We start from the raw sequence: 14323 nt of genomic DNA, 5'->3' as shown, positions 1-14323 counted from the left end.
TACCCTGCAACACCTGAACTATTCACTGGGACAGCCTCCTTCCTCACCTCCTGAAAGCTCCAGCTGGCAAACCAAGGACAAAATGAAAGGCAGATGTGGAGGACCTCGTAAGATACTGCTTTGTTCCCTACGTGCCCACTGCTGGTGACACGTAATGCCTCCTGTTCCCAAACGACATCGGCACGTTACATCTTTACTACATGCTGAAAGGAACTCAGCAACTTGAACACAACTTAGAATTACCCATCCCGGCAGCAGGCTGTCCAGCTGAAGCTGCTTTAGCCAATCAAGTGTGTCATGCTGCCCCTCAAAGGTTTCTTCCTGGGAACGTCTGCTGTGACACTCCTGACGTATTACTTCTCGGAATGGCAGAACTGCGCTGGGTAGGCCCCACAGCAAGACTCGTATTTCTGTCCTTCCCTTTCAGGAAAGGATCTCCCACCTTGAATTTATTAATTTTCATGATGATGATACACAAATTGAAGTTTTGAAAAACTGAATGCTGATTAACAGATTTCTAGCACAGCCTGTGCATCAAAATTCATTTCTCTCCATTTAGGTAATCTTAGTTTCTGAGTTACAGTTACAGTCAAAATTTTTCTTCTTCGATTTTTTTCTTTTTCTTTTCTTTTTTTTTTTTTTTTTGTGATCAGAAAAACGAGGGGACTGGCTGTCCCAAGTCAGCCGGGGAACTTCTCTTTGGTCGATGCATCAAGCAACTCAGCTCTCTTGGGGAAACTTAAATAGAAAAGACAGATCTCCAAACGGATAAAAAAAATAAATCAAATGATAAAAACCCAACCGACACATCTGATACCCCAGCTTATTGAACAGCACAAGGGTTTAATCTACAGGCTCTGTCCAAAGCAGTAAGAAGTGACAGATTTAATCCAAACCAGTTGCCCGCTCTCACTCTCTGATCTGGAGACGTTATTGGACAAGCATGCATAGCAGTAACACTTGTAAACACTGGGTTACTGCACCACAGCCCCAAATCCCTCACGGGCCCACTAAGATACTTTTACTGACTGATCCACAATAAGCACTCCCAAAAAGATTCTCAACAAGCTAAACCCTGTTTAGAAAGAATCTGAGGAACCTGTCACTGCAGCAACAAAGGGCTGCAATTGTATGCAAAATCTCCAACACCCTCCTTAGCACCCTGCTAGCTCAAGGACTGTGTGGGGCTTCCGTGCCCTGAACGAGTCCACCCTGGCCACATAACGCAGATGTAATGGTCAAGAAAGCACATAGCGTTATCGAAACTTATCAGATCCACAGCAAAAAGAAAAGCCCACGCTTCTATATTTCTCCTCCTTCTCCATTCACAGAAGGAAGAGACTGAAAACAAGCAGATTTGTGGTTTACATTTACAGTTAATGTGAAAAATGGCTATTTGTGAAATACATCACGTATTGTTTCAAGCTACAAACAACTCGCTCCCACAAAGGAAAGACTTTTGACCTCAGCATGCAACCCCAGTTACAAATAACTTCCTATCTACCAGCGGGCCGCGTTCCCCTGGCACTCAGTCACTCCGCAGCACGGCAGCCACCTTTGTTCTAAGGATGGCAAATTCTACTTAGAAACGCTCTGTAGAAGAGTGATGTTGTCCCCTTTTAACACGATCCGGCCTGCAGCAAAGAGAAGGGAAAGAGGGGATTAGAGAGAGCCCAGAACCTGAGAATAATCTCGTGTTTTCAGAAAGTGTTTCCTGTGGTTGAGCAGGGTTTTGCCCATCATGCAGAGTGCAGGCCGCCTGGTATTACACGTTTCAAAGACCAGAACTGGTCTCAGGCAGGGACAGATTCTCCTTCATCCAGCAAAATCAGCAGCTCAAAAATCATCAGGGACAGAGATGTAGCCAGGAATTGCTCACTGAACTTCAACAGCAAGGCTCGTCACACAATTGGTACGTCTCAGTGCTGCTACCTAGAAGGCTCACCCGGGCAGGTTTCAGACCGCGCGTCACTCGGGTTGCACAGACACACGACACACCCAGCTGTTTCCTTGATTTTGTCTTGGAGTGAATCTCCTCTGCGTCGTCCAGCGCCAAATTCACGTACTCGTCAAAGCCCTAGAAATCGGCAACAGTGGCAATTAGTTCAGCAACAACACGAACCATCGTCAGCTGTGCTGACCCAGGCTGGACAACGAAGACTAATTGTTAGAGAAGCACGATTTCTTTTTTCCCTTGGGCTAGTTTTTCTTGACAAGAAAAAATAGGATTGTGAATGAGGGAAAACAAACTAACGATGTAACGTGGGGTCGTGCTGACACTCACGATGATGCAGCCTTCTATCCGCACGTTCACTTGCTCAGCCACACCTGGATCCTCGAGCTCTGCAGAACGAAGGAGGAGAGTAAATTGGAACACAAACACCGCGAGCAGTTTTGTTCTCTCTCGTGTGTTCAGAAATACCCGCTAACCATAGCCGCTAGAGCTCCCAAACACTCCAAGGAGCAACTCTCAGGGGCAGTTTCAATTAACAGTCTGACATTTTAGAGTCTTATATGACTGGGTGAATACTACACGTTTGCTGAAGGACACGTTTCCAGTCACAAGGGAACACTCCTGCACGCCCGGCTGCACGATCCCACTCCCGTTAACACGAGGGGGAAACGCCGGGCTGCGCAGCAGCTCCTTGTACCCACCAGCACGCCGCACAGCTCTCCATTCCCCACAAACCTGCCCCGAGCAACGGGTGGGAGCCGAAAACTCAGCGAGGGAGATCCCCGGACCCTCCCCGCTCCCCCCACCCCCCCCAAATCCCCATCCCCATCCCCTCCCCGTCCTCTCCCCGCGCTACTCACGCTCTGCAGGTAGCGGAAGATGAGGTTCTGGGGCACTGCGTGAAGGGCTCAGCACGGGGACAAGAGCTCCAGGCCCGGGACAAGGCCTCAAGACAAGGCCTCAAACCCTGCAACGAGGCCCCAGGGCCCTGGGACAAGGCCTCAAGGCCCGGGCCGAGACCCCTGAGGCCCGGGCCGCCCCCCACCCGCTCCCCCGTCGCTCCCAAGCCGCAGGAAGGCTACGATGGGCTGCACCATCACCGTCTGCACCTTCTGGTCCTGCCCGCGGTACGCCATGGCTGCCGCCGCCTCGCTGCTCCCGCCGCCGCCTCGCTGCTCCCGCCGCCCCTGCTGGGCCGCCTCCGGAAGCCCCTGAGGCCGGGCGGAAGCGCGCAAGGGACGCTGGGATGCTGGAGGAGCATGGGGGGCCGCTCTAGCAGGCCGGGAGGACCGCGTCTCTATGGTCGCAGGCAGGAGTCCCTGCGCCTCTATGGTCGCAGGCAGGAGTCCCTGCGCCAGCTTTATTGGTGAGCAGCGAGGCTGGGGGGGGGAGGGGGGCAAGACAGCCTTAAATAAAATACAAATATAAAAAGTGTTATAAATGGCTGTTATAAATCCAAATAGGATTACAATCAAAGTTTACAATTTATTAAACGAATAGAGGCAAGCAAGCAGCGCTGGGTGCGCCGGGAGTCTCTGCTCCCCCAGGACGCACACCTGTTACTTAAGGCGGCTGGTTTTGATGCTCCCAGGCTAATACATATTCATTACTACTTCGAGAAGAGGCAGGGTTATTAGAATTGGTTTCCGGAATCCGAAACCCCTCCCAGGGGCGCCTGCGTATCAGTCTCTGGTGGTCTCTCGGGGCTTGCTCGGGCTGAATGCTGGTTGTCTTCCTCCCAGGCTTTTGTCCTTCAATTGTCCTTCAGCTCCCCCTTCCTCCTCGTTTGGGAGCCTCTGCGCCGGATTTCAGAAACTCTAGCAACATCCCCTGCAGTAGTCAGCACTTTTCCCTAAAAACCCCTTTGTTCTCTTATCACCTAGACCCGGGCCTCGATGTTAACCCTTCAAATCCCTTAGTGACACGAATTGCTGGACCATTCCTTACAAAAGGAAGGATAAAATATGTAGAGGAGCAATGGCACACGCGAAAGCCCAGCGCCGCGGGCCGAGGCAGCGAAGGTTGACGGCAGAACAGTGCTCGGTTTGAACACGGAGAGGGAAAGCGAGGGGAAGGTGGCCGAAGCTGGCCGCAGTCTCTGAGCTCTCCTCCTCCTGATTGTTTTCTCTCAAAGCCATTTCTGTGTGTGTGCGGGCACCCGGAGCCGGCAGAAGTCCCCGTGAAGTCCTTCGGCAGAACGGAGGGCTGCGTGGGCTCCAGTGAGAGAGGGAGTTAGGAGAATCTTATCAAGTAGAGATAGAGCGCTGACGGCATTAAACTAGGATGCTACTTAGTGTCTTTGCTAACTATGGTGCATTGTGCCAATTAACTAAAGCAAGAAGCCTTGGGCCCCCTTACCAAGGTCAGTCTCCTAATAAGAGAGCGAGCCTATCTTAAGAAACTGGGAGAAACTGGTCCTGCAGGTGGACAAGAGCCAAGGAGCAACTGAGTCTGTGCAAAGACAAGAGGTCAACTAGCGGTGACGAGGAAGAGTCATCAATCTTCATGCCCACGACCTCCCGTGCTGCCCAGCGCTGAATAAACATACCTACTTTACAATCTCACTGATTGTGGAGTCCCTTTTCCGCAAGTCGCCAGCAGCAGTTTCTTCCGCAGAGGTTTTCCCAGAGCCGCTTCAAAGCTTCCCTCGCGGAGCTGGGGCGTCGCAGGGGGTCATCAAAGCACGCACGTACACACACACACACACACGCACACACACACACACAGGCGTTGTTGTCCAAACAGAAAGTATTTACAACAAATTCGACAAGCGGTTTTTCTCTGCCAGCAGCAAATGCCTGAGGGCCCCTACAGCTTCACAAATCATAGCACAAAGAGCCTAAAGTTCCTCTAAAATTTAGGGAAATAATTCAAAATAGATCTGCTAGGGGAAAACGATCACTGGCGGCAGGGTACACAATACACCCGAGCCTCAGCTCTCCGCCGCAGAGTCAGTGCCCACGCCCAAGTGCGACGCTGATGGCACCCGAACATTTGCTGTAGCAGGCAGCAGAGCCAGCAGCTCAGGGGAGCAATTTTAAAAACCAGGAGGCACTTAAACCAACCCTTAATTGACCCAGTTACTGCAGGAGAGTCCCGACTACTCGCCCTGGAGTCCTACTGTCACCAGCAAAAAGCACCAACCAAAGCTTGGGGGAACTTTGGTACAGCACAAGAGAAGGGAGTGGGGGTAGCGTAGCCGTATCGCAGAGCTGCTGCTTTTCACACCATTTTATCATCCCTGATAATTGAAAGTAAGGCCGGGTGGGCTGACCCCACCACCACCACTCCTGGCAGCATGTTTGGTCCACAACGCTAGAATAATTATTTTGCTCCCTCCCGCCCCTACAGCTTCATCATCTGAAAAGATTACAGTCAAAACAATGGCATACACAAATAAAAGTCAAGAGTTGACATAGTAACTCCGGGATTTGGGTATCAACTGTCCGAGAAATCAGAACACCCAGGCTTCACAATGTGCCCAACATCGAGCTGTGCCAAGGCGGGGGGGAAGGAAGAAGCTTTCCGTTTAAGCCTTCAGAGCGTCGCTCCATCACTACGTCAATTCACAGCCACCGCAGCGTGCCGATGGACATCTTTCTGTGCCAAAAGAAACAAGTGCTTTGTCCTCTTGATATCAAAGGTAGCCACCTATAGTTACGGAACCATGCACAAGACCTTAACTCTGACCAGCAGGGAAACTTAGGACAACTGAGTGCAGATCCTGCCAATTTCTACCAGTTCCAACTGTGCTTTAAGTCTCATTGCAAAGCCTCAGTTAGAAAAAGGATCACCTCGGGGTATCCAACAAGAAGAAGAGTTGTTTTTTTTTTTGTTTTTTGTTTTTTTTTTAATATACCATAGGACTATGCAGTTCAATCATCAATCATCTTGGAAAGCTCAAGGAGGAGGTCATCCTCATCCTTCCCTGGGTCCAAGTCGAGCTCGGCTTCCAGTATGCCGTCTGAGAGTTCCCAAAGTAGCGTCTCTAAATCCTCGTCTACAGATACGGGCGCGTTGCCTGTGGAACTCAGCCGGCGTGTCCTTGCTTCTTCTAGCTGGGAAGAAGCTGAAGTCGAGCTTGAGAACTCCATTGGCTCCACGGATTCTGCCTGGCTTCCAAGATGTGCTTCAGGTCTTGGCAGAGCAAGGAAGAGAACAATCAGTATATGCCATTTCTTAACGGGAAATCCCTTTTCTGCAAACCGGCTCTTAAAACCGTAGCCAACCCCTCCTGCACTTCAATCTTACCCAGGGATTGTTATTCAATTAACCCAGGGCTACATTTAGAGCCCAATATATTAGCAGGTACATTTTTCAGTTTGGGGGTTTCTCTGTGAAGCCAGAGCACCTGGAGTCTAGCAAAGATGGTTCAATTGTTGTAGCAAGAGGCACTTTGCCACCTTGCTTAATTTTCCTGTAAAAATGTTAAGAAGTCTCCATCTGCAAATATCTGTTTGCTAAGTTAGTCATTTTTCCCACGGCACACTCAGCAGAGTTTGCTCCCCACTACAGGAAGCTGATCTGCAGCCATCACTTCCCTCTGCTCTCCCTGCACTCTTGTCACCTTGTATGTTTGTTCGGGTGGCATTCTTGAGGACCAAAAGGCAGAGGACACTACTCATCATTTATCACCTCACGAGGAAGTAGGAGAACTTCACCTCATCCTCATTTAGGTATTCAGACAGAGCAAGAAGTCACTGGAAAGCTGTACCGACTTGCAGCATTTAAAGAAAGTAAGTCTAATTAAGCATTCCTGCTAGCTGCTAGAAAGTCATTTCACGTGACTTATTCCTCTGATGGATTTGGGCTTTAATTATCTCAGAACCCTCCTTTTTTCCCCACGTGTGACAGAACTTATGTTTCACTGGGGATATACACCGATTGAGAAAAAGAACAAGTTGTGGTCATCACCTGTTTTGGGGATTTTCTTCAAGTCTGGTGGCTGGGACGTGCTCCAGCGTGGCTGGAACAGCCTAGAAAGCAGCAAAACAGTATTTAGGACTCATGGGTAAAAGATTCCTTACTAGCTTTTTCCTCCATGCTGCTTCTCCTCTGGCATTGCGGAGCCTTAGCCAAAATACAAAACCAAGGTGCTCCTGAAGAAAGTTAATATTCACTTGGAGGTTACTAATGATCTTGTGTCTTTTAAGAACACAGCATTAATGGACAAAATCCTCCACACCAGAGAAATCACAGAATCACAGAGGACTAAGTAAATAGTGCCATTAATCTAATAAATATGGAAGGGTACTACAAGAATTCTGTAGGCAGCTACTGGATTTAAAAGGAAACAGAAAGCCTGTAGAACTTTTGAGTTTTCCATCTTTTCTCCTAGAGGAGGGTGTAAATTTTACAAGGGATCCATTTCTGCATTAGCCCCTGTCCTTACCATAGCTGCTTTTTTGGCTGGAGGTCCCATTGTGTCAGCGTCAGAGGCAGTCCGTGGCTTCACAGCTGCTACAGCAGAGGGAAAACTGCCAGGTGCCTTACGTTTCAGTGCCTTCTTCTTGGGGGAAGCGACTTTCCCATCCCAAGGCTTCGCAAACATGTTAAAGTTGGCTAGAGTAAAAGGAAGAGAGAACTGATACAGTCTTGCTCTGCCTCATGAAAAATCCACGTTCTCTTCCTCATTTCCACGGCCCGTCTACACAGTTAACTGTATTTGGCCAGCAGAATTACACTGCCATTGCCTGGATTCTCAGCAATATCTTCCACATAGTAAACTCCGTCTACCAACAATCCATACAAAGGAACAAAGGAACTGAATAGCTACAGTAAATCATAATCCAGGACGAGGGAAACTCAGACACAGAGCGATCCCAAGTGCAAGCAATACTCTAAGACGTTGTATGAAGTCTAGTAAGATTCACAAATGTTGACAGCTTTTGTATTTAAAGTCTTGCTCCCTCTAGGAAAGGAAAAGCAGCAGGTATAGTAAGACAAGAGAGTGTATGCAACTGTTGTACCAGCTTCCTCTCCCCTGCAGTGATGTCCCACAAAATCTATTAAGTTGTTCTACAAAATCCAAATTTGTAGAGTCATATTCTAGTCTCCCATTCCTGACCTAACATCTGGCTGGCAGGAGAAGAAACGAAAGAAAGCTCGGTACTTGTTTTCTTTGTGTGTTTATTTCCTCGTGTCCCATGAGACAGAGAGAAACGCTACAATGTGCAGCGCATGCAGCCTTTAAGCCCTCCTTATCTCCCTCACACAATCTCATTTTACAAAGTTGATATAATCTTAACAACGAGGCCTTTGATCCTCTGTCATTTTTGACAGAAACTGGCCCCCCACATTAAGACGCTGATGCATGCTTTACAAACACATACACGTGTCAAGTTAAGCAACACATGCCAAAGAGGAAGGTGAACTTGAACTCAACGCAGGGAGGACTTCATACCATAAACAGATGGCAGAAAAAAACAGAATACCAAAATTAGACTAAAAAGCCCCTCAATGTGTTAATTTTCTAGTGGGAAATACAGAATACCATCACGTAATTAACGAAAACAGACATGGTTGCATGTTCTGGCCCTTCTTTGCCTTTGAACTTTGTAGCCTTAAACTCTTTTATCCTCTGCATTGAAGGAAAAAGCAAAGCAGATCCTGAGCAAACGGAACTTGCTCAATATGGGAAGCACCTCACCGGGGCAGGTATTAAAGCATCTTATTACCTGATAGCTTTGTGTTCCATAACGATTTCTGCCCGGCTGGGGCAGGTCCAGGTTGTGCTGGGGGAGCTGGCACATTTTCTCCACTCTGCTGCATCCGCAGAGCTTTCTCGCGCTTTATTTCTTCCAGGGTTTTAACACGCACTTCTCCTTCTGGCTTGGCTTTACCTGCCGGCTCCTTCGACTGCACTTTGCTGGGCCCGGAAAGAGTGAGCACGCTCTGCTTCTTGGGCTCACCCTCAATTTTTGCCCCTGCGCTGGGATCTTTGGTTTTACCATGCCATTCAGCCTGGGCTTTGGCTTGACATTCTCGTCTCTGAAGAGCTCTCTCACGACGGATTTCCTCCAGTGTTTTCACATGGATCTCTCCCTTTGGCTTAGCAGCCTTCCCTGTCATCATCAAGAAATGAGAAGCACCAACATTTAAAGAGAGTCCAACAATAGTTTAAGTCTCCAAAATTTGTCACAGTACTAAGGAAAACTAAGCCTGAGCGTTCCCAATAACGCATCTTAGGACAATAGCCTAACATTCTCCTCCTCCTCTGAGCCACTTGTTGTATTTTGAAGACCAGCCCTATCCAGAGAGAGTTGCTACACAGAAATGCTAGTTTACTTGATTACTTTTTCAGACTGCATTTCAAATTCCTGCTCCCGGCAGTGGCTCTATTCTAATTGTATATGATGGTTCACAGAAGCAGCTTAAAACCTTGACAAGGCACAAGCGGAAAATAAACACACACCTAGAGGCAGATTTCTGATAGTGGCTGTCAGAAGAGCTTCAGCACTCGAGCAAGAGGAACCAGTTCTTTGTTTTCATTTGAATTCCTTTTTAGGGCTGTATGAAAACGGTCTAAGTTCACGGAAAGGAAGAAGGAGAAAGTATATTTAATAGCCAGTTGTTACCTTTCGCAGTACTAGTCCGTTGAGAAGGTAATCCTAGCCTCTCCTTCACAGACTTGGGAACTTGAACTGCAAAACAGAAAAAGACCAAATTAGGGAGGCTGCATAAACGTCAACTTTGTGTTCACATTCGAAAACAAGGCAGGAAAGGTAACTTTGAATCCCGGTGATTAAGACCTCAGCCAACATGCAAAAAGAAACATCGCAGGAAAAGGACAAACAGAAAGCCTAAATACAAAACCCGTGAATCACATCCAGATGCCTGTTTAGTAGCTGTACCTCTCTTTGGTGCTTTGTCAGCATTTCCCGGAACCTCCACCTTCTTCCCCAGCCTTTCAGCAAGGCTGCGCTTCACCGGAAGGGTGCTTACATCAGCTTCAGACAGAGAAAACAAGGAATATTTTAAGAACATTTCTTTGCAGGAAGATTTGAGAACAGTCAACCACAAGCTTCTATTTTTCAAGCATATTTTCATAAAATTGCCTTTCAGCTGCTAAATGGTTTTTTTGCCATTTCTGCAGTCAACACAGATCTCCACTGCAATGCATTTTCCTCTCATACGTCAAAAATACTCTTCAATGCAGTCATATAGAGAAGGCGGCACCTAAATAACAGCTCATAAAAAGTTCTTACCCACGGAGGCTTTCCGTTTTCCTTGTTTCTCAGCAAGATCTAGTCGAACCACAGGTTCCTCCCCTAAAACAAAAGTAAAATTTTTCTATTTCATAGAAACCAGTAGCCAATAGAAATAGTATACTGTTAGCCCATGTCCAAAAAGAACCCAGCAAGGCACTGTTTTGACAGCTAAACCACACAAACTCATATTTCAACTATAATTAACTTAGAAAAAGTATCCACAGTCTCAGTGTTTGCCTCAAATTCCAGCTGAATGTAGTCGAGAATGAATCTGAGTCTGCTTGACAGCTATACTTTGTGCAGAACAGAGCTGCATAAGCAAGCAGAATATTATTAGGTACAAATGCTGAGAAATATTCCTTTCTAAGGTGAATGTCTATGAGTAGAAGTACTTCTTCACTTCTTTCCCTTTCAAAGGAATTTGCACAACTCTAAACAATATAATTTATACACAGACTCCTATCGCACTACTGTCCACACGTGCCACTGTCAGCCTCTTTAAAGCTTCAGAAATTGCTTCTTACATAGCACTGTCCTCTAGAGCTCTTTCTTCTCGTTACTCTCCTGTTTTTCAGTTATCCCCCTATTTGCATACTGACACATTTTTTTCTTTCTCCTGCTACTGCACTTAACCTGAGCACCAAAGCTTTCCAGTACAACCAGGGACTTTCAGCATAAAAGCATGTTTTGAACAGAAGGTGGCAGCACCAGGAGGCTAACAGGGGTGAATTGCCTTCCTTCTTGCTTAACCTTCCAGTTTAGGAGTAATGAAATCAAAACAAAAGCATGAATTATTACCTTCCTCTGTAGACAGTGTCACAGTTCTCACCACTGTCCGGACATTTTCCTTTTCCGGAGCAGGAAAAATCATAGAATCGACGGGAGGAAGAGAAGATCTTGAAGGACCTTCTGCTCAGAGCAAGCAAAACATAAGGAAGTTTACCAAACAGAAAAAACTATCACGAAGAACAAAAAACTTTAATTATTCATTACTGTCAAACATACAGTGACCAGAGCATGCAAATAAGAGAGGTGACTAGTTTGCCTCTGGTTGCCCTTGGAATTCCCATCTAGAATACCAGCTGGCTGAGAATCAGGTTGCTCGATGCCCCCAGCTAAACATGGAAGTCTATCCCTCAAGCAGCTCCCAGCCACCATCACCTGCCATTCTGAAGCCAATCAAATTTCACTTCTTTGGCAAAATAGTTGGATTCACCAAAGCATAGCCAGCTACCCGGTATTACTGGAAGAGTTTTTTTTTGAAAGAAAAATCATCACACAGGATGAAGGTGAACAGGGTAAGGAAGCAGGGAATATTAACTCACCACCGTGTCTCTTAGTTTTTTCCTTCATTTTCTGCAATTTGATTTCTTCAAGTGTTTTTATTCCAAAATTCAGACCGTCCTCTGAAAACAGAAAACAGTTAATGAGACTAAGGCTTAGAGGCACTCACTGAGGACCACAGATCCTCAGGCTTCTTAGTGCTCAGGAACTTTCAGAAGTATTTAGAATAAAGCCTGTCAACACTCCTCACAAGTGAAACAACCATAGAATCAATGGCATTTTGCCCCTCCTTTCACCCTTCAGGGTAAAAACTGTAGTTTTAATTTTAATCCATTTACGTGATATTAGATCCCTCTATCGTTAGGTATGGCTTTCAACAGTGGTTGCCAGGCTGCACGTGCAGCCATTTAAACTCCATGCTGTGACCCTGTTTTGTTCTCCAAAAGGAAAGAAAAGGAGTTCAACTTTCTGACCCAATGGGCACATGATGGTATCAGGGAGAAATGAGATCATGGAAATAACCGAGTCCATTCAGCACCCCTACATTCTGTTGTGTTTTTACGCCACATTGCTTTTGAGTTAATTGTCAAGTTCTCCTTCCGATTTATCCTACTACAGGTGCTGGAATACCTTGTTTAGCAGTAGTAGCACTGGCTTTCCGAGTGGAAATCATCCGTAATCCATTTTGGCCTTCCTCAGCTGGTTGCTGGACGGGAGTTTTAGTTTCTTCTCCTTCCGCAGAAAGCTGGTCTGAAGGGGAAAAATCTATTCAGTTATGCATAGGCCAGATTGTTCGTGATTATGTAGCTCATGCAATGACACTTCAGTCCATGGTTCCTATAAAAAAGTTGTGGTTTTTTTTTTTTTTTTTTTTTTTTTTTAATACAGCTACACTGACCTGATGAACTCGTAAGTAGACTACCCTAGGACAAAACATCTAGGACTCTAGATTCTCTCTGCAGCTTTAACTACTACACAACATATTACTCTTCAGACAAAAAAAAAGGAATTTCCTTCCTAGTTTCACATAGAGCTTTACACAACAGACCAGCTAAAGCCAAGAGTGGTTCTAAGCTTTCCTCCAACATTTCAGGTTCTGTCCACTGACTGCCAGACAAAGCCACCAGTGACCTGAGCGGACTGCCTGCCCTATCGCTAGTCAGACCTCAGGTCATCTGTGATTTATACATTCATTTACAGCACAAATTCCTTCCAAGAACCAAAGACTTACACAATCATTTACAGCACAAATTCCTTCCAAGAACCAAACCATGCTCACCATCATCATCTTCATCATCATCTGCAGCATTGATTACAACTGGAGGGTGTGTAGGGCTTGGGACATTTTCCGAGTTTTCCACTTTCATCACCCGCCTTAGCTATGGAGAGGGATTGGACTGGACAGAAAGTTTGTTTTGCTGCAGTGACATCTGAGCCACTTTCAAATCATCGTCCGCGGACTCAGGCGGACTTGGCAGTGTAGCTAGAGGAAGAGGAGGATCATCAGTAATATGGCAGTTTAAAACTTTGACCACAATGCACGAAGATGGTAGCTAAGGCAGATAACCTGCACAGGCAATGAATGCAGCATCTCCTTTTGCCCATCCCGCCACTGTTTACACCGTGAACAATGACTTGCCTTCAAACAACAACACATCTCCCTACCACCCAGCAGAAGACGAAACAACAGAAAGCAAACTGCAAGGCAAATATCACACAAAGCAGAGAGAAGCTGAGCATGAAAGCAGAAAACAAATACCAGCAGTACAGCAGCAGTACACTCGGTTTAGCTGACCACCTAGGACTGCAGACCTTTTCCTGCACTCACAAATGAACGGTTACCTGATGTCTCCTACACTATTGGCACCCACTAAGTAATATGCAAAATTAATTCTTCAATACTTAAAGAAAAAGGACCTAAACTCACTCTTGCTTGGTGGTAAGAAGACGCCATCGATGTAACGTCCCTTTGCGTGATGAAAAGCACAGTTGGCTTTCTGACAGCCTACTGGCTGCTTCTGCCAGTAGCAGGGAATCTCAGCGCGCTTTTTCTGAAGACAGAAAGAAAGACAAGCTCGTGATAACATGCACCTAAGGTTTGCAAAGAGATGCACAGTTCCAGGTCACGACAGCGATAGGGCTGTCACAATACAGTGCTGAAACATCATTCCAAAGGTCAGTTTATCACGGAAGTATAGTATTTCCGGGCATATTCACAAAGTTTGCAGAAGCTGTAACCACTATGCACGTTTAGCCTTGTCATCATTCAGTTTGAGAAGACAGGCACTCTCAGACATCAGTTTAGGGTGGGTTAAACTAATACACCTAGGATTATACTAGGATTATTCGGAGGGAAAAAGAACATCTTAAATTGCCTACGTTAACTCTATCCAGAACTACTTCTCGGAGACTTCGTTCTTCTGCACCTTTAACTTTCCCCACTGCTTCCTAGCCCAGGCAGCTAGAACAGCATTATCTGAAGGACTCCGGGACACAAGAGACCTGATAGATCATTCTCAACCTGCTCTCAGGAGGCTAGTACAGCCTGTTTATTACCCCCCCTGCTCCAGCAGGTTTTAGCAGTCTAGTTAGCGGTTATTCTGCATCTGTTGAGAAAATACTGTCGGCGTCTAATAAAAGAAAATCTTGCTAAGACATACCTAAGGCATTGATTTTATTTCCCTCTCCTTCCTCCCACCCCCTCCCCTGCTAACAGAAACCAGTGTAATTCCAAAGCAAAGGACTCTGTCCTGCAAAAGCACAATCAGCACACCTACAGCACTGAAAAATGCTTTTGTTGATTTATTTTGAGAACACATCTTTAGGCACTCACATCGATTTCCATGTGTCTGAATCGGCAGACATTCCTGAAACA

General features: G+C 46.3%; 1 long non-coding RNA gene across 1 annotated transcript; it reads right to left on the bottom strand.

Moving 5' to 3' along the window:
• Positions 1-1369: 1369 nt before the first annotated feature.
• Positions 1370-13957, bottom strand: LOC308200739. The gene is made up of 2 exons (XR_013955766.1): positions 10963-13957; positions 1370-10224 (listed from the first exon to the last, which is right to left on the bottom strand). It is a non-coding gene; the product is annotated as an uncharacterized lncRNA (long non-coding RNA).
• Positions 13958-14323: the final 366 nt, after the last annotated feature.

Source organism: Anser brachyrhynchus (assembly GCF_964034855.1).
Source record: "Anser brachyrhynchus genome assembly, chromosome: 10".
Classification (NCBI taxonomy): Eukaryota; Metazoa; Chordata; class Aves; order Anseriformes; family Anatidae; genus Anser; species Anser brachyrhynchus.
This window is presented reverse-complemented; position numbering and strand designations above follow the sequence as displayed.